The following is a 23086-nucleotide window of genomic DNA, read 5'->3' on the forward strand; positions in this document are numbered from 1 at the left end:
AATGGAGCGTGATGAACTAAAATCTCTCAGAAACACCTCTTGTTGGTCTTCTTGAGTTATGGATGGGCCTTCACACTGAAGCAGCTGAGCTAGCTTGTCCTGTTAGCATACGGAAAGAATTTTTTATATCTGTATGGAAAGTGTAAGCACACCCCACATCCTTGCCAAATCACAGAAAAGATGTGATAAATGCAGTAATACAGAATAGAACATTTGCATAGATGTGAATAATGCAATAGAGAAGAGGTAACAAAATAAATGTGGATGAGTCCAGACTGGTAAAATTCCCATTTCCAACCCTGATCTGCTTGGCTGCCCTGTACCAATACTTATGGGTTATACTCAGGGAACGAAGAGACACTTTGCTAGGTAAAGCACACGTGGAAGTAGAGGTCTTCCTGAGGGTTATTTACCTGACCGCATTCAGCAGGTTTCAACCAACCATCCTGTAGCACGCAGGGAGACACTGAAATCCCAAGGGTTGAACCCCGTGCAGCTTCCCCTGCCCAGCTCCCTGCAGGTTCTGGAGGTGACATGGGGAGCTTCCAGAAGGGAAGGGAGAACTTGCAATCCCACCCTGGAGAAGACCCCAGCCCCCTGCCCAGGCAGGGTGGTGGGGGAGGGCAGGGATGCCTGCCTGCGTGGGGTGCGCGGGACCCCAAGGGCTGCCGGAGCAGGAAAAGCAGCCACAAGCCTTGGCAGCTGTAGCAACACCAACGCGGCAGCAGCAGCAAGGCGAATAAACGAACGTGCTGGCAGGATTTGTTAAAAAATGAATTTCCTCAAAATGTTTGTGTGTGTCGGGCCAGCCTCTCTACTGATTTTAAAATCCTATTAAGCCCTGTACTTATAATTCATCACTATTTTCTACCTCACCTTCACTGACAGTAGAGACCGTTCATGTGCACTTAAAGATCTTCCTGTAAAATGCATGTTAAACATTTAATTCTTGAATTACACATTAAAGCCAAAGGAGTAAGAAAGAGGCACCCTTTGCATTTAGAGATGGGGGTCAGAATTGTTGCTAGACCCAGAGATAACTGAAAACATCACAAGATTTATGACAAAAGATACAATTTTTAATACCAACCAGAACCAGAACTGACCAAATTTCACTGGATTTTCCCATCTACAGTGACAGTCAAGCATGTGGATTGGAGAAATGCAGCTAGTGAACGATCCTTTCTTCCCCTCCGAGCCCCTCCAGCACACGGTGCAGCCTATGTGTGATACTGATATGTTAATGCCTCGTATGTGCCTCTGGTCATGAACAGAGCCTCGAGCACGGCAGGCAGGAGAACATCTGAACCAGGCTGACATCGGACCAGACCACAATATTTGAGTTTTATGAGTGCGAGCAGAACAGACAATCCTCTCTACCCTTGCTTTAATAGTTTCCTTAAAGTCTGGGAAACTACAGAGAAAGGAAACAGCAAGGTAATTAAAACATGTATTGCTTACTTCATCATTATGGGGGGCTGGGAGTTTTTTGCACAAAATATTTTTTCTTTAGGAAATGGCTGTGCTTTGAAAAGAAAAAGGTCTGTTGCAAATAGTCCTTTTTCACAAATTGATAATTTCCAAAGTCTATTTAAGAAATTCTCAAAATGCCCAATTTCAACATTTTGGATATAAAAATTCATGTTTGGTTCAAATAATCATTTAGAACTTCAAACTGATTCTGGTAAAAACCGTAACTGAGAGTTAGAATCTAAATGAAAAGTCTACTAATATTGACATACAATGTTTTAATTTACTCAAACCGACATTTTATGTCTTATTTAATAGATGGTTGGAATGAACATGTGTAACAGTTTGATTTTTCATCTTGATTCAAGCTAAAAACTTTCGTTCAAATGTCGACTTTCCCAAGAAAAAAATACGATGTCCTCATTGGCTCTATTCCTCATGAACCTTAATTTAACAAGTGTATGATACACTGATTTCTGTTAGCAGATCACAGTGAGAATATACTGTGATAGAAATGAACTCCATCTTCCATTTGGAATTATCTTAAGCAGCTCTGTTAATATAATAGGCTTGTGGGCATATATTATACAATGACACGAGGCCTAACCTTTCCCTTTCAAGCAGTTTCTCATTTCCTGACTTCAACAAACATAAGAGAATATCACATGGCAAAAGAATGCTGTGAAAAGTATATTGAATCATCTGGCAGTATTTAAACCATGAGATGACATTTTATTTTGCTTATTCTACATGGAAATTCCTAACATCAGCTCTTGCTCAAATACATCAGTCCAGGCTCTGCTGTTTCTTTTCAAACATTCTTTATTCCCCTTTTCTTGTTCTTGTTATATCTTTTTTATCTCTCAGCTGCAATGAGGATTTTTGTGGATGTCTAAAAGGAGATAAACACCCAAAGTCTCAGCTTTTAATTTTTCCTTAAGAAAAAATCTGAATATTGAACTATCTAACAGGACTTTTTGTTCTCTCTCTCTTTTTTTTTTTTTCCCTAGACAACTTCAGAGTTACAGCTAATCAATCGTGTGTTAATAACAAGAGCTCCATGGGTCTCTTAATACTTCAGGGATGCTCTAAAGGAGCTTTCAATAGATAAATGTCAAAGTAATGACAGTATATATGTTTAAATCTGATTTCTGGCAAAGTGGCCACTATGCTGCGGAGGCTCCATCTAAAAACACAGTGCTTCTTAGGCCAGACTACTCGTACACCTAAAGATGACCGTTCTCTTAAGAGCTTTCTTGGAGAAGGTCCAGAGCTCTCAACACCTTGAAGGGCTGAGCCTCAAACACAGACTTATTTCCCAGAAGAGGCAGCACTTAGTAAAGCTATAAAAGAAACAATTCAGGAAAAAAATATGGGACATTATGAAAAGAAAAGAAAATTAACAAAGCACAATAATACATCAGTTGCCTCTAGAGACAGGTAAACAATGCATTACAGCCAGCAAGTAGCAACTGATTGCTGGCATTTGAACCAAAGGGAAAAAGCTTTGCTGTTAGCAGGGAGGGTCTTATCACACCACTTATGTTTTCATGGATTTGAAACCCAGAAAGGACTATTAGGTCTTCTAGTTTTACTTCCTTCATAGCACAGGCTATAAAAATTCATGCTCCTCCTTCCATTCAGTAATGACTTGTGTGTTGGCAAGAGCAGCGCGCTCCGCTGGGACACCTCCAGCCTTACTCTGAAAACTTCAACAGGGGAAGAAGTTGGTCTCAGACCTTGTAGTCTTGTTACAGTCCATCCATTCCAGCAAAGGTTTACTAGCCCACATGCACTCCAACACCAACATTACGTTATCCAGTGACATATAATTATACACGACAGCTCGTGATTCATTGCTTGCTTCAAGTGTTCCCAAATGTATCTTGGTTACGTGCCACTGCTGACGACGACAGCAGCTCCCAGCTGGACAGGACACTCCAGCAATGTTCTTCTTCAATCTACTGAACATACTGCAATTTGGGAAGACCCAGCCTGGCTGAAAATTAGTTTGTAGCAGCTGCAGCACCTTCGTCCATCGCTTCTGCCTAGAGAAAGGTAGAGACATTTGAATGACACAAAAACCTTCTGTTTATCTCAAAAAGCTTGATTTCAAATTCTCCATAGTCACAAGGGAAATTACTTTCTACTTCAGCTGACTCCATGGAAGACACCTTAGGGGGAGGCTTACTCAAGGAAAGGGGGAATATGAGATTACAGCATTAGATATGGTATTAGATAGGCCAGAGCAGCATGACCTTACTATGTTCTTTAGAGTAGTTCCCAGCAAATTTTGGGGATTCCTCCAGTGCAGATGAAAAAATACCCTTTTTTGAGTATAAGAATTATAACAGTTAATTTCCACCAAAACAGAAAAAATTAGCTCAGAGAAGAGGACATAACCATATCTATCCTACAAGAGCGCTTCACTGTAATCATGTATGCAAGCTTTCTGGAAGGAACTTGCTTCCTTCTTTTTTTTTGTTAATAGTAATTCCTAAACTTATAAAAGACTTGAAAAGACTCTCTGTTTCTTTCTAGGCTATATAAAATAGAAGCCTCAAAACACATTTGTTCATCAGCTTACGAATAGCCCCTATATAAGGTGCATAACCGTGTCCAATATTTGTTGTAGAGGGCTTCTATTCCTTCTTTTTTAATAATATGAGAATCGATCAAATCGCACCTGTGAACGTGTACTTTTCATCTTGGAGACGTAGAGCTCCTTGCAACTGGAGAGGAAAGATTGTTTGGCGAAACCATAGAGGGAAATAATTTTCAAAACCACCTCCTTAGACTACAATACAATGTGTGTCTGTTCCACACAAAACCCTGCATGTTACAGGTACACACACGTCACCCCCTGGTCTGAGATTATGTTCCATCCATCCCGTGTTTTTGCAATCGTGCAAATTCAGAGCTTGTCTTTAATAAATGTTGATGAGATCTGCGCACACACAAGATGGAGTAGTAAATGGCAACTGGAAACAATGGCAGCAGCAAAACAAATCCAGGCCCTGGGGGAATTTTCCTGATAGCTGAACAAGAGGTTTCATTGTTCCTGTGCGCCTCATATCAGAATAAAGTCTAGGAAAAAGTCATTTAGCTCTTGGAAAGCAAGTGCAGCCTCTCCAAAGAGCAAAAGGAAGGCAATATGGGGGGAAAAAAAGAAATTAACTTGATTAATTCAAGGCACAGTTAGACATTTTGCTGACAAACAAGAACTGATCTGTCTCAAAGCCCAGTCTTCTCTAATGCTCAGCTTTTATCGAGTTCCACGGGCGCTCTGCACATTGCAGCAGTTACGTTGCCTGTTTCAGTAGTACAAAGAAAGTTGGAGGCTTAGGTAACGCTGCCTGACTTCCAGTCATCCTAGTAACAGCCCAACAACAACCATGCAGTGTCTGCGAAACGTCCAGGAGATGCCAGACGAATCATCTCCAAGGTTTTTCCAAAACAAAAGAGAATCTTTAAAGACATTTTATTATCCATAAACAGTTCTGAGACAGATAGCAATTTAAGGAAGACAAGCAACTTCAGAAAGAGTGGAAATTCTGAATTCGTGCCCAAAATTAAAATAACTTTTTAATAGCCTTGCCCTTAAAGAGGAATTAATGAATACTCTTTCACATCTTCACATAAAGCTAAATTCTGGCAGATGTGAGATAGATTACTACATACAACATAAACAATATTTGGTCTTTTATCTTTGCAGCGGGGAGTGTACATCTCTGTACTTGAACAAAAGACCACTTCTAGCTCCGCAGAGGATGCAAACAACCCCGGTCGCCAGCCGCGCTCCAGGAGCCCACAGGAATACCTGGGCATCGTTTCTACCAAACCCTGAAAGCCAAGCCAAGGAGCGGGCTCGGGGGGAGGACATGACAGCGAGCCTGGGGCAGGATTTGGCTTGAACACCAGGATTCATCAGTGGTGTTTGCTTTTGTGCAGGCTGAGGACTGCCAGCCCCTGCCCAGCTGAGCTCCTCAAGCTGTAGCTAGGAGACTGCCTCCAACACACTAAAAATACATCCCGTGCGCTGGTTGGTGACAGCTTGTTTGCAAGCAAGAAGGGAGACCTTGGATGCCGTTGGACTCTGGCTTCAGCAGAGCAGGGAAACAGAGCCCAAGCGCCCAGCACAGGCGCACATGGCTGCACTTGAGCATCCCGCCTCGGCCAGGGCTGCTGAGGCTGGTCCCACTCCTGCCTCATGTGCCACCACCCTCAAACGGGTGCTGCTGACCCAAATTCCCACCAGCTAATCGGTGGCACTCTGCCCTGCTGAGAGACCGTGTCTCCTGCTGACCTCCAGCCAAGCAGGGCAGAGGAGATGGCGCAGAGCAGGCCCCACGCACCCACCCTTCAGCGGAGGAAAGTGGGGCAGGACCTCAGGGGTCTTCCTTGTGGGCAAAGCACATCTGGTGCCAACCAGCGTTTCACCAGAGCACCAGCTTTGGCCCTCATGAGACTAGTCCCCAGCTCTTTTTTCTGTACTCCAGGTCACCTGGGTTGAGCATCCAGAGACCAGAAGGGACATCATGCCTGGCTTCACCATTGCTAGCAGGCTGCAGGCGATGTGGGGCCTCTGTGCCCCCATCAGCAGCATTGAAACAGTGCCCTGGGGAGCACTGAGGCAGCCACAGGTCCCATTTCCAGCCAAATATATAGATGGTTGAAGCTGATTTTTTTGCCTCTGAACTAACTTCAGCAATGCGATACGGTGCTGGGAGCTGGACTGTGTGAGGTCAGGAGTGGGAGGATGGGTTCATTTGGGTCATCAGTCAGTAAGATGTGCCTTGCTCACACTGCAAACACAACTCTGGGGTGAAAAGCATGCTAAAATGTGTGCCAGAAGAGAGAGGTCATTTATTACTAATTATTCGCCGTTAGTGCTGCCCTGCATATTGTGCCAAGCTAAAGGTAAGACCTAGAGTAAACAATTACGAGGTTCTGCACAGAGATTTCAGTGTCTCCAATTTCTGCAGATATCTGTGGCTATTCCTAAATTCCCATGCACATTCCGAGGACACACATTTGCAACACAGGAATATTTGTTTTTGGGGAACTGTGCTTTCATAGAACGGCAGGAGCCCTGGGCAGAGGAGCTGCGAGGAGCTGTATGTGCCATAACCACAAAGGTACCTTTGATGAACTGGATCTCTTGCGTTTGCACATTTATGATTAAACTTAGTTAGAAAAAGAATGTAATTTTCTTTAACTAGAAAAATCTATACCTCCTGTGTAACATTAGTATCCATGGAGATACAGCACAAAAAGCTATTCTAGTGTTGGTTTATGACATCTCTGTTCAAAACAGCAGAGAAGCACAAGCACTAATACCAGTTGAGTTGCTTTGGAATGAATGGATTAATGTTCCACACCGCTCTGTGCACATGGATGCATACAGCCACAAAGTCACCTTCCCCTCTGCCTCCCTCTGTCCAAGGGACTTTCTTCTATGCTTAATTCTCATTTGTATTAGTATCAATAATTCTTAATATATCACCTTACAGTAATCAATTGAAGTTTAACATCAATCTGTTTCAGCATTTCCGCTATTGTTACACCCTGGAATGAGCCTGGCAGCATTTGGGTGGGATCTGGGTTTGCAGGAGCTCGAAAACAGGTTTGCAAAGAGGGAGTAGGTAATGGAACACCAGGTAATTATTTAGAAGATCATAGATTGCATACATTTATTTGAGACACGGCACTGAAGTAAGGGAGGGGCCTACTTAGTGTTGTCTTTCCCTTTGTATTTCCTCTAATACCCTGATCCCTTCAAGCTGTTAGTCATAAGAAGAGCTTTATTAAAGTTACTGAAGATATTATAAAGGAAAAATAAATAGAGTGACCTGATAGAGTTGGAGCTGGCAGAAGTTGGAAAAGCCTGCCTGTTGTTTTCCCTTTGAAATCTTGGCAGGCATGCAGAGTGCTCAAACCTGCTCCCGCAGTCTCGCTGTCGTTCCCCGTCCCGTAGTGGCCACCTTTATGATAAACTAGGTACAGGCCAGAGATTTTTATGAGTTTCACAGAATGCATTGCACAACCTGGAGACAAAACATATAAAGAATACATTAGTTCTTGCAGACAGCTTTGCAGACAGCGGCTCCCCCAGACAGCCACAGGACTGTTTACAGTAAATGCTATCGCCTGTTAATCAGGTCTCCATCTGAATCAAGACTGGAGGCTGCATCCTGAGGTCCCTCGACAGTGCAGAACCTTCTGCCTACACCAGCTTTGCGGCTGGCTTCTCGCTAACCTGTCGATAACCAGCTGGTTTAATATTGGTTTCCGGTGCACTGAAGGGCTCTATCTACCCCAGACAAAGCAGCGTTTGAAAACACCTTCACTTTTCTCAAAGACTGGGCATGCCTTTGATCCTTCATCGTCTCAAATCGTCCTTGAAAGGGTAATTGAAAATGTTTCTTGGATTCCTTGTCTTTGGGGGTAACTGAGAAGGAGGCTAAAATGCACATTTGAGTTGTATCTATAAATCTAACTAGTTGGCATTTTCAGCCAGATCTACCAGGGTGACAGTAATAGCTGCTTCTACCCTCTCTGTCAGCGTTGAACGCAGTAGTCCTGCTTGTGTGGTCAGGTCGACCAAGTTCAGCACCCATTATAGAAACTGGTTGTCAGCTCCTTGTTTGTACAGCTGCTCAAGGTTTGTTCTCCAGCGTTTTGGGGGTCGGGTGCTTTTTGCTGATGAGCTGTGAGTGCTAGCACCCTGTCTTCGTTGGGGAGTGTGGAAGGATACTAACTGCACACCGCTGCGGATACGCTTGCCGGATGGGCAGCAAGCAGCTGCCTGCTACACTGCCATCGCCATTGGTACAGGGATGCCAGAAAACTTCCAGGGTCACCTAGGTCTCTTGCACAAGTCTGGGGAACACAGACGGAAAACAGCAGCCTCTCCAAACATTCAAGTGCCATTTCTAGCAACACCCTGCCATGTTCTTTTGTACAGTACATACTCATACCTGTGTACACATGAAAGTGTACTTTAATGCATAATGTTTAATAATATTCCTGGAATAAATATCACCAAGACACATTAATTTATGGAAAATACAGTTTTCCATATATTACTGTCTCCTCTACTTTCTCACTTTTAAGTTATGCATACATATATATATATATATGTTTCTCACAGTCTTTTCTCTACTATTTAATTTGAGCCCTTCCCATGCTGATGTCGCTCCTGTTTTCTATTTCCCTTTCAGCACTGTTCTCTGGTAGCCAGCTGTAACACAATTCCTCCTCTTACCAAACCGTTTCAGAGCACTTTGTATTGTGGGTAGGTTTGGGTCTTGGTTTTGTTTTGGTTTTGTGTTTGTTTTTTTTTTAACGGGGTCACTAGGAAGCCTGAGGACTCTCTGAACTTCCTCGGTAAAGATTTTGAAAAATCTCTGAAGCTGGTTGAGGTGGGCTCGTCCCAAGCAGTAGAAGAACTCCCTTTCCCCTCACTCTGAGCTCAAAAACCAAACATGCATTGCAAAGGTAGTGACCCTTTCTGCAGCCGTACGCCCATAAGCAATTTCTGCTTAACAAAGCAAAGGCCAGCACTGATCCAGTGCAGCTTCTGAACAGACTGGGCAATGCATTCTCTGTGAGTGCGGGATTTGAACACCCATGGTAAATCACACTAATGTCTCCCTTGCAAACACTGTCCTTGCAAAGTCAAACACAAAAACAGTTTTCCTTTGGCATACAACACATATTTTTTTTCAGTATGACTCCTGAAATACATTGTCATCCATGCCTCAGAGTAAGACTAGGGAGTCTTTGTAGGACAAACCATTTGAGAAGATAATTATTATAAATAAAGTGACTAGGATATCTTCTACACACTCAAAAAAACCCAACAAACCCAAACAAAACAAAAACCAACAAACCAAACAAAATTGAAAACAAACAATAAAAAAGCCCCAAACAAAAGATAAACTAAAAAAAAATGACCTCTTGGGGTGGGCAAGTGTCCAGATGATGCTCTTCTTTATCCATATTGGATAACACAATTATACAACAGCTGCAGCCATCTCACCAGCCGTATTCAGGACAGCAAACAAATACCTTGCAGTGCTGGTCCCCATGGGGCCAACAACATCTCTCTTGGTGAGAGAGGCCCCACACCTATGACTTGGGGACGTGATGGAAGGAGGGATATACTACACACCACGACAGCCACAGTGAAGTGGTGTTGGCCATGACTGATTAGGAAAGGAACTGTGTCATTCCTTATCTTGAATAACTTCTCTTATCTCACGTATATTTTGTTTTAGCCCCGAAAGAAAACAGTGGAGGTTGGCAGATGGGCTGGGGTGCAGTTGGCTATCCTACTTCAAGCAGCTGCAATTTCTCATGGTCTAATTTTAACTGAATCACAGTATGCATTTGTAATTGAAACCAGTCATTTTACTTTTAGGATATCCTACCCTGTCAGGACTGAACATCTGCTTTAATGACCCTCAAAATGGTCTTCAAGTTTATGTAAAACCACCTTTTCCCGTGTTTGTACGTCCCTTTTTACCGTATCTTCCCAGAAAAAAACACTGGTTTCAAATCCAGAGTCTTGCTCAAAAATATCTCAAACAACACGTAGGTTTTTTATTCATATGGCTCTACTTATTGCCAAATATTTATATTCCAAATCCATACCATTTCAATAAAAGAATATGACTAATATATACAGGTTATCTCCAACATCTGTCATATGAAAAATGAATTGATGAACTCACCCCTATATTTTGTGCTTTCCTAATACACAAGCCAGGTTTCAGCCTTCGAACTAAGGAGACATGTGCCAAACATCATTTAAGTCTGTTCAGTGGTATATGTACAAAAAATTTACACACTTTTTCTTTTTTTTTTCCCCAGACTCTATTCATAATGTTATGTGATTGAGTTAGAAGCCCAGTTCATCGAAGCTCAGTTTCTCACCTCCTGCTTGTGAGGAGACTCCCTTCGGCTTTCGAGTTCTCAGCCTGGACCAAAGGTTGCAGATGGCTCTGTTGATGTTTATAAAACACCAGTGCGTGATTCAGGTGTTCTTGGCAGTAACTTGACCCAAATCATCACCAGCTTTTGCCTACATAAGATTTGCAAAATAAATGCTACATTTACTTTTTACAGCAAATTCTACATAATCCAGAAAAAAACCCTAAAATTCACAAGTTGAGACTTGAAAGTTTAGCTGGTTAGTGTGTACCTTCTCCTGTCAACGTGCCATTTAGGGCAAAGCAAGGACATTTGCACACTCGGTCCATGACAGCTTTTATCTTTACAATTAGTCTTATCATTTTGGAATTATAATTTATTTTTCAGATACTGAATTTGCAAAGAGGGCTAGAAAAGTGGCAAATGTATAAACAGACAACTACAAGGTAATTTGAACTTCCCTTCAAAATATTAATGTCAACTAATTAAAAATTTAATACTGTGATAAAGACATTTCACTCACAAATAATGTTGTGTGCTGTTGTACACTATATTTATGGACAGAAATGTTTTCAAATAAAGCTAACAGGATTTAAATTATGAACTAGTAGAAGCAGCAGGAAGTTTAAGAAAAGCAACACATGGAATCATATTTTCCATTTGCACTTTTAATGACAGATTTCATCAGACAGAGCCCTTGTGGTGACAGTGATGTTACACTGAGAAATTCTTATTAAAATTTAGAAAACTAGCAGTGCTTCAATCAAAACACTGCGGAAGTAACAAAATTTAAAAGAAGTTTTACTTTGTTCACCACAGCAAGAAAAGGTTAGGAAAGCCCCAAGGAAAATACATGTTTATTCATAAATCCAAATTATATGAACTGAAGCAATTAAGTGGTCGTTTAGAAGCACTAACTTCAAGCCAAAATGCTACAATGGTGTTGCACTGCAGATTCATTAGTTGGCACTAAGCTTCGATTACTCATGTTCGGGGACCAGCCTTCGTCAATTAAAAATGATGTATGTCCCTTTGTCTGAATTACTGCTTGTTTTAGGGACAATCCATCCATCCAGAGGGTAACTTATCCATCTCGCTTTTGACAATAATTTTTTTTTAAAGTTCTCTAATCTGGTTGGCCAACATCAGGCGGGAAGGTTCAATAATTAAATGTGTATTGATTAGTATAACCATGGCTACATTTGTTGCCGTGTTATGGATGGGGGCGGGAAAGCCTTCACATTGTTTATTTGGATATCTTTCACCCCCTGAGAGTGCTCTACCATCCTCTGCTACCTACTGATTGCTTGATAATTGAGATGGGCAAGCACCCACACGCTACAATTAATTCTGAGTTTTTCAGCAGACGCTGGAAAGTTGGGATTAAAATATCTATCCAAATGTTACGGTCTTTCCACATATTTATGTGAAGGGAAGGGAGGACAGACCTGCAAGCCTGGGTGTCACAGAACAGGCGGTGACACAAAAACGAATGGAGCATGAAATTAAATTTTAGAACTTGTGCAGTGTTTTCTACCGCAGTGATAGCCAGGTAATGAAACTCACCAGGTTCAAAGTATCAAATGATTTCTATAACCCCACACACTTAATCCTGGAACTCAGCCAGATAATGATTAAACCTGCCAAAAGAAGATCCAGGAGAAGGTACTTAGATGCGACAAAGGAGTCAGGAGTTTGAAGACATTTCAAACCTTGAAATAGGCTGGAAACGTCTGGTCCCCAAGCAAAGGAGCTTCATTCTTTTCCCAAGAGACAAGAAAACTACCTGCTGATCAGGGAAAACATCTGTTTAACACCGTCACTGGTGGAGCCCGAACAGGGCTTTCAGAAAAGGAGAGGGTGCTCATTTCAAAAGTTCACGCAGTAATTTTGAAATTCTGGTTTGCATAAGTAAGACTGAATGAGGACATCTTTTTTTCTTTCATTTTTAAAAAACTATTTCTACGAAGTTTACTCAGCTCTCATTTTTGTGCTCTGTTCGTTCTGCAGACACCAAGGATGGTTGCATACCACAAGCAGGAAGTTTTTAGGGTTTAAGTAATCTCCTCGAGAAGGTTCAGTGAAGCTGGAACTTTTCTGCTTTACCCAGTTTCAGGTCAGGCAGGTAGCCTTTTGCACAAAAACCTTCTACCTATGTGATCCAGTCACTAGACATCTTTCAGTACGCACACAGCTTTCATTTGCTCTTGAAATTCTAATTTATTTTATTTACTTTCTGCTAATGGTAACCAGAACCCATTAATGCAACTTTATTAAATAAATTTTGAGAGGAATGTGACAAATGTAAAAGCAAGAAAATATAGCAGAGCTGAGCCAGGATAGTGCATGGGTTTCTTGAAATAGCCATCTTGTTCATATAAAAATTGCAGGCTTTGTTTGTTCATTTCATTTGGACCATCTTTTCCTCAAATTGCTGAAATGTTACTCCAGCAGATAATAAATCAGTGCATTTCTCTTGATTCTCCTGTCTGGTCAATCACATTCTTAGTCTGGTATTTATTCCTGCAACTATAGTGATTAAATCCATTCATTGCCCAGAATCACGAAAATGAAATTTCATCCTTGTTTGTCATTACTGAAAAATGCAGCAATTAGAAGTAGACTTTAAAAATAGCGACTTTTTCGCTTCCTGCAGTTTGCAAAGCGTATCCAGCAACTTTGGGGTGATGTAAAGTGATGCACAAATAACTTCTGAGCTGGGTTCTCTCATATGCCGTGTTTACTGTCACCACGGGATTAGGTTCCAAAAAAAAAAGCCCTGGTGAAATTTGTAGCATTTCAACAGCACATAGCATGCATGTCAGTGGAACGAAATGCCAGTGCATCCAGCAGTGATATGCCCCAGCTGAGAACGCCTTCCGTGACATGCATTTTACTTCTCTGAAAGCCATGGCAAATGTTATAAAATGCTGAAACTGTTTGGTCGCATGAAGCCACGCCATTCCTGTTCAGCGGTGGTTTTGACACAGGACACTATGAAAAAGCTAAACAAAGTGCAGAAAGTTTTTTGCTGTATGCAAGTGGCTAACTACTACTTTTGTGTCTTTCCTGACTGACTTCACATCCCAAATATATTAGCTGTGCCCTGGATCTCTGAATACGTGTCATCCAGACATCGATCTGAAAAACTAAAATTTTACAAGGAAGGTCACAAAATCTCAAAATTCTCCCAACTGTCAGTTTGCATTTAGTCACGAGCTGGTTGAAAGAGGGGTTCAATGGCATCTATCTAAACAGCTCCTTGTTAATTCTAATCTGAGGAAGCGAACGAACCATCTGAATGGTGTAAGATGCGCTCACAAAATCTGTTCCCTTGATCAAGTGACACTTCTTTCACTTCTCTGGGTACGCATTCGTATGGGCACTTCTGGCAGCTCTTCCCCAACATGTGCTCAGAAGGGGCTGTCCAGAAACGAAACGTGGACTTCAGAGCCCGCGTTCTTCTGAGGAGGAACCGTGACTCCCTCAGGGTTTGCAGCGCAGTGTCTTCGAGCAAGAGCCTCTGACTGAAAGGATCAGGCCCCTGTAATAAAATTTTTAAAAAGCAATAAAAGAAAATTTACAGCAGTGAGATGATTGAGGAGCTCCTGGGGAAAGGCGTAGCTCTGCGTGCCAGGAAGCGCGGGCCGGGTCTGCGTGGCACAGCACGGCGGGGCTTTGCAACGAGGATAAGCCAGGAGAAAGGAAGGGCGGTATCTCCCGGAGGTACTTTAAAATAAGATCCTCGGAGCTGCAGATTTGTTACGGGAAGAAGGAGGTTTTGATTGTATCCCATCCAAGTCTGCTCGTGGTTTAATCCCTCACTGTCAGGGCCCCGGCTCCAGCCATCCCTTCCTGGAGGAGGTGGTATTTCTCGCTGCTGCCGCGCAGCTCACAGAACAAGGGATGGGATTCAGCCTCACGCTGTAAATCACATTCCCGGGCAGCTCCCTTCACGGGTGTGCCTTGGGAGATAACAGGCCTTCGTTAGCGGTGATTAGCAGGGGAAGGGCCAGGCATGGCCAGGAATGCCGAGCCAAGGGCAACTGCAGCGCTCATTCCAACCTCTGCTGACAGCTGAGAGACCCGCGCCGGGGGCAGAGAGAACCCCTCAGGTGTAAAGGAGGGGAGATTTCGGTTCTTGGCAATTGCAATAGCCTGTGTGCTCAGGGCAGGCTCTTTCTTCCACTCTGCTGCAAGTTTTGTGGCTGTTTTCCCGCTGCTTACTTAAAGGGAATGTTTCCCATCACGGTGTTGCTTCAGACAGGAATTCCCTCATTTTGCTTTATCTGTCTCCAAACCATACGGAGGTGGCAGGAAGGGTCACTCTGACGTTTTTCAATATAAGACTTCTTGTTTTGATGACCTGCTCGCATTCTTGGCGGATCCTTTGCTACCAGGACAATCATCCGTGCCTTGTACAGAACGCGTCCCCTCTGCGGGGACCAGCGGGCTTCACAAGCGCTTCCGAATTAAGCCTCCCGACACCCTGGCTAAACACTGTTATCCTACGTCTCCGGAGGAACTTTAAAACAGAAAGAGATTAAATAACTTCTTCAAGGTCACATAGCAAGCGTATGACAAAGCTGGGAAAAGAACATAAATTACTGCAACTCACCATCCTTTGTCTCCATTAGCTTCCGCCTTTTGTTGTTATTGCTATTAATAAACACAGACAGTATTACAGCAGGCACGGTTTTCAAAGAGGAGCAGAGACCATTGCTCCAAGCATTGCAAAAATACAGATGAAAGGATGGGTTTTGTCTTGAAGAGGTCGAAATCTGAAAATAAGCCTTTCAGTCCCTCACGTTGCTGGGACGATCCCGTCCAACCTTGAAATTTTCACCGGCCCCAGTCACTCAACATTTTACAAACACAGAAAAACCGCGCAGCCCTCCTAGGTAGGGGAGGCAGGGTGCCAGGAGCACGAGGGGCACTGGATTTCAGCTTACCTTTTTGGTCTTGTACTGAAAAGCACTCGGAGCAGACGGGAGTTTTGCTCATTTCCTGCGAGCGGAGCTGAGAGGGAAAGTCACCGACAGCACCCACTCACCCACGAGAAGCACGCACACACACGCACACACACACACATACACACACACACAGAGCAACCAGCCAAGCCAGTTACAGCGTGCGGTGCTGCCAGATTCAGGCCTGGCTGCCTCTACCGATCGGTCGCGGGTTTCTCCTTCGTTACGAAACAGCTTCCAGACTTCAGACGTGAGCGCAATATGCTGACTCACTGCCAGGTATGTCGTGCACAGGACAATAATGTCCGGGAAGTGCAAGAATCTGGATTTGTTTTTAAACTTGTTTTTATTTAACGCTTCTTAAATGCAATAGCAGTAAGTTTCTGCTTTTTCAATTCCTCCTTTTTCCCGAGCCACAGACTAGGTGATCAGGCAATAAGTAACTCCAGGCACTGAATTTACAGGGAAATTGTTACACTTTTCAGGTGGTTAAAGTCATTAACTCATACCTTATTATAGCAGCTGAGGCGTGCAATAATCAGCCCCAAAAGTACTGCTCTTTAGGTCTTAATGCTCAATTAATTCTCTGGAATCCACATCAAGAAACAAAGGAATGAAACCACAATAAGAAGAACTAGGGGAAGAGTTATTGTGTTTCCTTTATTCTTTAATTTCAGTCTCGGTTTATCAGAATTATAAATACTTCAACAAAACCCCCTTGCAGGTCAAGCCTTGCTGCCAGTCTAAATTGTTCTTCAATTTCCGTTAACTCAAACAGGATTAATTGCAGAAGGCAGCCATGCGAGGCAGACCAAAAGTCCATTTACCCCAGCATGGGTCTCCAAAAGTGCCCAGCACTGGATCCCCAGGGAACAGTATATGCACAGGGCAAGCAGAAAGTGGTGTTTTCTCGAGATATCCCCAATATTCAGCTTCTCTGTGAATCAGAGAGGTATTTTTCGATCTAATATCCCTCAATGGATTTTTATTCCATGAATCTGTCAAATCCCTTTTGACCAGGTCTATAATGTTATTGTCCACAGCATTCTGTGACATGAAGACCTACGAATTACCCTTGCAGGATACCGAAAGGCGAGTCCTTTGGCCCTATCCCTGGAAGTGTTCAAGGCCAGGCTGGATGGGGCTTTGAGCAGCCTGGTCTAGTGGGAGGTGTCCCTGCCCACGGCAGGGCGTTGGAACTAGATGATCTTTAAGGTCCCTTCCAACCCAAACCATTCTATGATTCTATGATCCTATGATTCTATGATTCTGGACTTGGCAGCTGCCAGTTTTCTTTGATGTCATGACATCCTCATGACGTTCCCATCAGCTCTGTATTCCTGGGGCATAGCTGAGAAAAACTATGCAGTGGTCATCCAGCCTCCCAAGATCAGTGGTGTTCCTTTTGGAAAGGTAACGAATCCTGTTTTCAATGTAAGAATATTATAAATGCTTCTTTGAAAAAAAAAAAAATAAAAACAAAGGAAAAAATGCACTCATGCATTTTGCAGGGGCCTACAGAAGAGGTTTTAGGTCTGAAATGCTTCACAGAAAGTCTTTTACCAGCAAGCTCCACTTCAAAGCAGTGCAGGCGTGCAAGTTTCTGGACAGGGCTCAGCCTCCTTTACTAGAGCAGCTGCAGAGGAATGTTATCAATGCAAACTCGGGAAACAAATATGCATCTCTACATTCATGATCCAAGTGCGGTACTCCGGAATTTTTCTACTGCTTACAAGGCCAGAGAGCATCTTGCTGATTCTCTACTCTGATCACACGGTTATGAATCTTAAAAAAGTACTTCTGTCACCAAGCCCACATTTTCTCTTAGAGATAAAAAACACTCATGCTAATTGGGAATTTAAGAACACTCTCTCAGGTGCCAAAAATCCAGAGTTGAGAGAGACAGAGACAATGTTCTGCTTTGTTTTAAAAACATAATAATAACTTAGAAGGAAAATGTAATAAAGTCAGTCACAAAATTATTAAAACAAATGGAAAAGCAAGAAAGTTGACTGCATCAAATATCATGGTACGGTGGGAAGTGAATAAGGCAGGAAACAAGACACAAGATAAAATCTATAGCAAAAAAAAAAGATTAAGGACAAAACAAAATTTAAGTGTAACTAAAATAAAAGACATCCTAGCAATTGTTTTAGTACAAGAGGGCAGAAGTACTTAATAAATATTTCTGGCCTTGTGGTTGGGAAAAGACAGATTTATATATATGATAAAATATTTTGCATACCAATTATGACCATTTCTAAAGAGGATACTAAGCAGCAGATTCCAAGTAAAGATTTCATATCAACAAAATCAGATAATTCCCATGTATGAATTTTAAAAGAGCCAGACAAAAATCTCTTGAACATTCATCTTAATTTCTAGTAAGTTTTGGAACACCCAGTAACTGCAGAGGATTAAAAGAAAGCTAACTTTGTGACAATACATGAAAAGGGTAAGCAGACATCCTGAGCAATCACACTCCCAGCAGCCTGCTATCAAAGGCAGTGGAACAGCTACTGTTAGTTTCTATTAATAACAAAATTTAAAAGGTAATAAAAGAAATGTGAATCAATATGCATTTATGTAAAATACATTTTCCCATGCTAACTTGGTATAATTTGCACAGGGTAACAGGTTTGGGGCATTCTTTATACATTTATACACTGCTTAATATCTAAGCTGGAGGCAGAGGCAGCAAGAGGACGTCTACCCTGAGGGAAGATGGTGGGCACAGGGGGAAGACACTGGGGGAGCGGGGACCAGGTGCAGCATGGAGAGGGACAAGTGGCTCCTCAAACCCTGTCCTGGCAGAATCAGAGGGATGTGGAAGTTTTGCACCTACAAAGGCCATGTAAAAGTAATCAATTAAGCAGAAGGCCGCTATCGGAGTATCAGAGTTTGAGGCAGAAGAATCATAGAATAGTTTGGGTTGGAAAGGACCTTAAAGATCATCTAGTTCCAACCCCCCTGCCATGGGCAGGGACACCTCCCACTAGACCAGGCTGCTCAAAGCCCCATCCAGCCTGGCCTTGGACACTTCCAGGAACGGGGCATCCACAACCTCCCTGGGCAACCTGTCCCAGTGCCCCAGCACCCTCACAGTAAAGAAAGGTCCATCTGGCAGAGTACCAGGTCCTAGTGTGCCTGTCCCAGGCTGGGCGCGCTCTGAAATACAGCTTTGTGAAGGGTACTGAGGGAAGCCAATATGAAGACTATAATTGCAGATAGGGTAGCAGTCGCTCTAAGGTTTATTTATTGCTCCTGTTTTTATGGATTCTGTATGTGCTTCGGGTGATGAACATATGACAATGTTTGATCAGGGTTACGCTCTTTTACTAATTTAGTTCAGCACATATTGTTTTACAGCTGATTTTTGCACGTGGTTAACAAATACTGCATAAACCTATAAACTCTCCTTTTGACCATCTGTGGGAACATGCCACCTTTTTTGTATCCCACAGTGAACGGAGAGGAAGACTAATGAGATCCAGTCCAACCAGTTTCTGAAAAATTAATTTAGCAGTTACATTCCCAAATAAATGTTGATTAGTACTTATTTCATGCACTGTCTATGTGCGTGAAATGTGCATAAACTCTGTTTATGTTGCACAATTGAAAACTTGCTTTTAGTTTTCTACACACTACCGGAGGACCAGTTTTAGCAACTTAATGGCTTAATATGTTCTAAAACATTCCTTGGCTTTATTTATTCAATCCTTTGTTCATTGTTAGTTTTCTAACAAAACACAGTCTTTCAAGTCCGGTTTTAGAATAAACCAAATGTCTTTAAAATATGAAAAGGCTTAAAGATTTGCAGTGAGGTAGACTATGGATACACCTTCACTGTTTCCCTTTTGTCAGAAGGATTCATAATCTTCATGAAATGATAGCATACAAGAGAAGGAAAATTAAACTTCAGCTGGCTGGTGCTTGTTATAAACAGGTCCAATTTCAGGAAATACTCAAATTATCTAGATGGCATTTAGCAAGGCAAATGTTTCTCTTCCTTTAGTTCCTGTATGTTTTTACATCCCTATTATAGAGTAACCAGGATTTTCACCTGTTTAAGACGTGGAGAAGGGACATAAGTGCAGAGTCACCCAGCAGCACGTGTCAGGTACTCAGACTGGAGGTTTCAGACACAAGGCGACGCAGCCTCAGGCATTGGTATCAGCAGAGGAAGTATTACCCAAAGAAAATGCAAGTTAATGCATCTATCAGCTGCTTCTGACACTCAGTTCCTCCCTCCATTTCCTGCTTGCTCCCACTCCAGTGACCTCCAAATCCCCCTGTTTCCTATCTCGCTGACTTCTTTTTCAGCATCCTCATCACCGTTATCTTTAAACGGCTTGTTGCTGTCCCTCCTGCCTTATTTTCTCTATGTTCTTTCTAAGAGACCATTTCTCAGTGAGAGCCTAATAATCATTATGTAGAGTGGGAGGCCGCAAAGGGTGAACAACTGTAAGATATTAATAATAAAAAAAATCATTAAAAACCATACATGTTGGACCGATTCCTGCAAATCCCCAAAGGTGAGAATATCTTTACAACAACTTAGAATGAACTTTGTGGGAACAGCATTTTAGCAAGGACCCAAGAAGTAAGCTGTGTTTAAAAACGCAGATGGCTGAACTCATTTTTTCAATTCTTTTAGTAGCTAAAACAGCCACTGAAAAAAAATCAGATTTTGGCAGCCTTTATAAAGTCAGATCTTATTCCATGGATATTTTGGAGTAAAAATGGAAATGGTTAAAATGTTAAAAAAATATTTTATCATTATATTTTAAAATTTGGCCTTTTCAAAGGCAGAAATGACTTAGAAATTAAATATCCAGTGAGATTTCCAGCCATTCTAAACGAAAGCTTAAGCTGGACACTGCTCAGCTGCAAAAAAAAATATGTCCAATATATGCCTGGTACTAACTATAAACACGGTCTGTGTGGCTGAAACACAAAAGAATTCTGAAGAATTAAAAAGGACACAATTTGAAATAGTTTCCTCTACTGCCATAGCAACTGGCACCTAAAACTAATACAAATGGAAGTGATCAGCCGAAGTGTTTAGTCCTTTTTTTTTGAGGAGTCGATCTCAGAGTTTCCCCCATTGCAATGACTTGATTGGGGTGGGTTGTTTCCCATCTTTGTGCTTCTTTTCTAAAGCAGCAGCACAGGGAGACGCTGCCCCAAATGGAGCTTACAAAGCTCAGAAATGTCCAGCAGGAGTGTGAAACGGTGGTTGCTTTGCGGTATTCTGGTACTGACATCGCAAGATAGAAATACTGTTTTATTTACCTAGATACATTTTGAGACCATTTAACAGACAAGTTTATCCCAAGCTCTGGGTAGTTCTTTATGAACCCCCAAAAATACAAATGCATCTTGTACAATCCACTTCCATTCATCGTCAGTGCCCATGTAGGGAAACCAGTCTGTCCCCAAAACTGGGTTAGAAGTGCCACATCCTCCTGCTGCCCCTTTTTTTCCCCCCATCAAAGCCCAGGGAAAAGCTTCGCAGTGTGTCCGGGTTACAAATGTGGCTCCAGGGCAAAGCACAGCCCAGACGTGATGGACCGAGTGGGAGAGCTTCCCTTCAGCAGCCCCTCTGCTGGGGCATCCAGACAAATGTTGTGGCTGGGAAGTATAAGAAGAAAAGCTGTCTCCTAGGCGTATGAAAAGGTGACTTAAACTTTTCTTGACCTTTCCTATAAATGGAAAGATAAAACCATTCAGGGCTGAAACTGCAGCTAGAGCAATGTGGTTGGTATGTGTTCTTTCAGTCTTGTAGTAAGTATGCAATCAAACTGGTGCACCATTTTTTATCTTTTTTCCCACGTATTTTTTTTTTGTTGCAGTTAAATGGCATAAACTTACTCTGAATTTTAGCAGACATCACCATGGGAAAGTAAGACATGCCACCCTGGCACTGACGGGCCACCCTGCTAATCTGGGATCTGGTCTCTGAAGGGGGCAGGTAGCAAGAAACCGAAGGAGAAATATATAAGAACATTTTCTGTTTCACCAAGACCTATTTTCTCTGAAAGACTAGCATTTTAAGTCTCGTTATTAAATTCTTCCTGTCTCATTTCCATCCTTTTAGCATCTGAGCGCTAACGGTGTGACGCAGCTGTGTCCACAAATTTGTTTCCCTCTCGTGAAAAAGCGTGGCCTCTCCTCGGCTTTAAACTTCTCGCTGCCTCCTCGTGAAATGTCCTAATTGCCTTGCCTGGTGCAGGCAGTATTTCATACCCGGCAGCCACATTCCCTGTCGTCTCCTTTCTGAGCTATATATAGAACAAATCATTTTGCAGCGCTAAGGGCAGCACAGCTGCACCAGCCGCAGAGTCCGAGACGGCTGCTGTGCTACTGCAGCATCTCTTCAAGAAGAGGTGTCTCTTTAAAGTTTCCTCAAGATCCATTTTCTCAACAGGAGCCTGTCTTTCGTGCGCATACAACAGCCAGAAAACAGCTAAGCAGGCCAGCAGAAAGCAGGAATTCAGAAGGGAGGAAAAGGCAACCCTCTATGGCATGTGGGACCTGGGGCCAAGCCTCCAAAACAGCCATTTCCAGGCTCCGAGGGCACTGACAGTGATTCTGTGTTCGCACATAATACTCCAGCACAAAGTATCCGCTCATATTAAGAAAGGCATGTGATAAATGAGTATATTCCAAAATAAAAAGTTTTGCTGAGAATCCACTGCTCAGCACTCTAAATTCTACCAGTGTAATTTTAACCCGTTTGGATGCTGGACCACATAACGTGGGATGGGAGGCGCAGGGATCACTCGTTATCAGTGGTTGAAAATCGGGAGTGTGTGAATTGCTTAAGGAATTTTTACAAGTTTTTTACCTTGTGTTTAATTAGAACTCCAAAACTGTACCTCTGTGATCGATGGCATTGGTAACTTGATTTAAATCTGTGCCATGAAGACATATAATCTGGGGTTTGTTGGTTGTTGTTTTGTTTTTTTTTAATTCAATCAGATAAACATTAAGTAGAGTTTTACATAACTTTCGCTTCAATTTCGGAAAACGTTAACAGGAAAAGTGGGTTTGTTCTTGTCCCCTGGCTGGCTCTGTCAATTGTTCTTCATTTTAAAAGTAAGAGAATTTCCAAAAATAAAGTATTTCTCAAGCCAGTGACAATAGCAAGGAAGTGAAACAAGTTCAGCTAGCTGGCACCTGCTGCCAGCTGTTTGCTATGCATGCCAGCTGGTCACATTAACATCGAATAGCAACTATCAAATGGACAAATCCAGGATTTTGAACTCCAGCTAAAATGTCCTCCCAAAGCCCAACCGTGTGAATTTGAACAGACATAAAATGGTAGGAAGAAGTATATATATTCACTTTTGCTTCCTTGGTTATTTTAACCTGTGATCTGTCCCTATGCGTGTGCTATAACGAGTCCAGCACATTATGCGGTCCAGCATCCAAACAGGTTAAAATTACACTGGTAGAATTTAGAGAGGCAACCAGTGAATTCTCAGCAATATTTTCAGTCAGGTTTGCATAGAAAGGAGGAGAATCTCCATAAAATGTTTGTACATCCTTTGTTCATCTCAGAAAAATATTTTTGTAGATGGCTTCAGGAAGAACCGTCTTCACAAATCCACTAGCTCCTACTTCTGAGAAATTGCTATGGCTGAAGGGAGTCAGCATCAGTCGTGTGAACTACTACCAGCATTAAGCAAGTTTCCAGATTTTTC

At 42.4% G+C, this 23086-nt stretch overlaps 1 long non-coding RNA gene across 2 annotated transcripts; it reads right to left on the reverse strand.

Moving 5' to 3' along the window:
* Positions 1 to 1057: 1057 nt before the first annotated feature.
* LOC128904289 (uncharacterized) lies at positions 1058 to 15614 on the reverse strand. 2 transcript variants are annotated; one of them, XR_008464461.1, is made up of 6 exons: positions 15360 to 15614; positions 13702 to 15066; positions 11974 to 12047; positions 10411 to 10558; positions 7323 to 7517; positions 1058 to 3518 (listed from the first exon to the last, which is right to left on the reverse strand). It is a non-coding gene; the product is annotated as an uncharacterized LOC128904289 (long non-coding RNA). The 2 variants fall into 2 exon arrangements; XR_008464462.1 differs by lacking the exon at positions 13702 to 15066.
* Positions 15615 to 23086: the final 7472 nt, after the last annotated feature.

Source organism: Rissa tridactyla, chromosome 1 (assembly GCF_028500815.1).
Source record: "Rissa tridactyla isolate bRisTri1 chromosome 1, bRisTri1.patW.cur.20221130, whole genome shotgun sequence".
Classification (NCBI taxonomy): Eukaryota; Metazoa; Chordata; class Aves; order Charadriiformes; family Laridae; genus Rissa; species Rissa tridactyla.